Below are 3,775 nucleotides of genomic sequence, written 5' to 3'. Positions count from 1 at the left end.
TCCTCACGCTTGTGACGTATGACCTGAGCCATCTCACAAGCCCCCTCGTTTAAACCTCTTAAGTCTGAACAGTTGGCAAAATAAAGTGACCCAAGGCACTGTGCCCAGAGAAGGCCTTTTACAGAGAAGTTTCGGTTGAGCGGCAGAAACTTGTTGAAAAAATGTGAGCGAGGAGGAAGTTGGGGAAGTGGCAGACAGCAAAATCTGACAAGCTGAAGTGAAGAAAGGGGAAATGGGGTGGTAATGGGGAACCTTGCGAGACTGTTAGATGGGAGGTCAGGGACTAGGGAACAAGGTAGCACATTTTGTGTGGATAAGGGCCAGGAATAATAATTATTCCCGGAGTATTTATTCCCTTATCAATCGTAGCACATCTTATTTTACAGAGGTCATAGATGTGCGTGATACCACAAAAGAGCGAGAATGGGTCCCAGGAAGAGGGATTTCTGGAAAGAGCAGCACCTGGTGGGAGGGACTGGGCTGAGAGGGTTGAGAAGCTTCGCCTGCAGCCGTAGGTGCCGGAGGGAGGAAGAGTCAGTGAAAAGCTGTTCTGAATGGAAGGAGGAAGTTGAGGTTGGGGGCTTCAGGCATCTCAGCAGATGATGGAGTTATTGGACCTAAAACTTATTATTCAAACCAAAACCATAGAAGAAGCTGTGATATATTCAGGGGAATGAGAAAGTGGTGGCTCTGGAAGTCAAAAGGGCTGTGGAAGTTGCAGTGGGGGATAAAATGGGACGGCGTGTGAGCAAATCAAGTCGTGATTTCAGTGCCAGCATTTTTCGCATTTGTGAAAATAAAACCCTGTATCGTCACATTTTGACCAATGTGGTCAGTAACCTCTGCTAATCTCTCAGACAATCTTTTCTGCGAGCTGGAGTCCACTGAAGCCATTCTGTATAATTTATTTTAATGATAAGGCAAAGGTGGAGAAATCTACATTTGTGGAGTACATGGACCAGCGCGAATTTCACGTGTTTCCACTGGATGTAATTTTCTTGCACCATCTACAGCGCCCCCGTGTGTGAGAAGGGGGAGGTGGATAATTAGCATAAAATGGTATGTCAGTCATATTTGCTTATAAAATAGTATTTTGTGGTAATATTTATTCAACACTTTGGAGAAATATAGTTATTAGAAAGATACTATTCTAACAGAAAGACAAAATGTTCTTCTCCCCATATTATTATTGCCAATAGCCCATACAGACAGCCCCACTAGACTCTGCCTAAATAAAAGGTTTATATCAGCAACAATACAGAACCAAGACTTAAGGAGCCTCTGGTAACTACAGAGGAATTACAGTGCTAGTCCAGTCATTTTCATCGCCCCGAATAATTAATGATCTTGTACTTTAAGTCGCCATCACTAAAATTAGTCATCACTAGAATGGAGTTTAAGTGAACTTTAGTTCATTTCATAGTTGCCAAAAGATACTGGGAAAAATTACGGGGACCTCTATGCACCCACTAAAAGGAAATGCAATGCTTACTAAAAGAGAGAGGTATAAAAAAAAAAAAGCTGGGGAAAGCACAGCTAGTATCCGTGGGGACACAGTACACGCTCAATTAAACAGCTACAGTCATACAGTGTAGCCTGGGGTTCACAGAATAAGCATCGGTATCAGTGGCTCCCCAACTACGTATAAGGTCTTTCAAAAGCATGCCCCACATCCAGGGACAGGATCCTTATTTGTGATGAGAGCAAACTGGTTTCTGAGATTTTTCTAGTTCTAGACCAGAACTCATTTGAAAATTCCTTGGTAAGTAAATAATTTTTATTTTGGTTGGCGGTCTCCTGAGATGGTTTGTGGCATGAAGCAGATTCCCCTGGGGCCAAGTGACATCTGGTAATTTAGAACAGGAGGGAAATTAAGTGAGAAACTCTTCCCTAAAGCCCATGCTGCAGACAGCTCATGTTCTGTATCACTTTAGGTCGTGTAGAGTGTGCATATTTTGAAGAGAAAGGAAGAGAAACCGAACTGTCCCCCACAGGAGTCAAAGCAGTGAGTCATGGACACTGCAGTTGACAAGTTGAAGGCTTTACTGTAGATCATTAGTAATCATACATAACTTGTCGGCCTTGTCCTCTCCTCTGGAAAGCAGAGGCAACGATTCATCCCTTGTTGCCTCTACTGGGCTCAGAAGAGATGTCCCAGATGAGATTTCCTTGTAATTATAAAACTGGCAGAAGTTTAAGAGATTAACTCCCCAGATCTCCAAGACATTAGCGTAAGTCTCAGGAGCCCGGTAGTCTTAATTCCAAAAGCCTGTTCCACAGCTTACAATCAATAAAGATGAGCCAGAGGTGTGGTCCTAGAGAAGGAGATCCAGGGCACAGGAAAATATCAAGGGAATTCATACATGTGGTTGACATCCAATAGTAACCAATGGATGAATGCTCCCAGCAAACAGCATGTGAAGAAGGCTGGATGGCCTTAGCCTGTCAGAGCTGGGGAGAATGTGGTTCAGCACCTCATCGCCTCAGAAACAACTGTGAGCACTAACAGATGACACTCACCACCCTCTTCCCCTAGGCACATATACGCACGCATTCTTCAGAATTCTATGAGAAGGGTACTGTTCTCACTTTACAGATGGATAAAGTGGAAACTACAGCTCAGAAGGATATGAAAAGAATTACAACAAGGCAACTAATATTTGTTAAGATGCGCATGCTTTGCATAAATCTATCATTCCTTCAATGCTTACTGAGAAGCTTTAACATGAACATTATGTTAGCTGCTGGTCAAGAGGCAACAACGTCATTTATGTCTGTAGAGAGAAGACTGCAATAAATGAGTAATTTGCCATAGTAATACTTGGAATGTGGTGAACAGAGCAAGATGTATTGAGGTAGAGAGAATATGTAAAGCATGCGTGATAGGCTGAAGGTTCAGACAAGGCCTCTGAGGATAGCCAATGTTTAAGCCTGGGTGAAAAAAGTCACACGAACATAAAGTGTCACCATCTATCTCAGAGAAGCTGTGAGACAAGAATCATTACCACTTCCAGTCTAAAGCTGAATAACCTGAGACCCAGAGAACTTGTCCAGTAGCTCAGAGTAATTAGAATTAATGTTTCAGAGCAGACAGTCTGACTCAGGGGCTGTGATCTTACGTGTGACGACAGAGCATTCTTGATGTGACCTGCTCAGTCAGAGTTGGAGGGAGAGAGAGGCCTAGAACCATCCCTTCCTCACTGTAAGGACAGTCCTTACCCATAATCAGGCATGACACCTGTGGGCCACTGTGCTGTTCAGAGACAAATAGATAAACAAGTCAATAAAAACATATTTTGCAGAAATCATAAGAAGAACACCAAAGGAGGGACCAGATGGACAAACACACAGATCAGGGATGAAGTTCAGTGATATTTTCCTAACGTTCACAAGGCCTTGGCCCAAGCACCAGCACAGACAAAAATCCATATGAACATAAATTCATACTTGTTATGGGAGTATAGCTCATTGGTAGAGTGACTGACTGCATAGTGGTTTGGGGACATTAATATGTGTCCAGACATAATTACCAGGCATGCTAGCTCAGACTCCTGGGCCCGTATGGCCTTACCTGAGATAGACCCTCCAGATCCTTTCCTAGAGCATAGGGCTAGACCTTACCTCACACCTGAAGCTACTAGGAAGATGGCACGCCTCAGTGGCACCATCAAGAGAACACTAAGAGAAGTCTTAGGTGGTGACAGAAGATAAGATTGCCCAAGACTCTGACATTGACCTCACCTGACTGTTTTATTTTCAGAAGTTTGAGAAGAGA

Source organism: Microtus ochrogaster, unplaced genomic scaffold (assembly GCF_000317375.1).
Source record: "Microtus ochrogaster isolate Prairie Vole_2 unplaced genomic scaffold, MicOch1.0 UNK56, whole genome shotgun sequence".
Lineage (NCBI taxonomy): Eukaryota > Metazoa > Chordata > Mammalia > Rodentia > Cricetidae > Microtus > Microtus ochrogaster.
The sequence above is the reverse complement of the archived record's forward strand: the minus strand, read 5'-3'. Positions refer to the sequence as shown.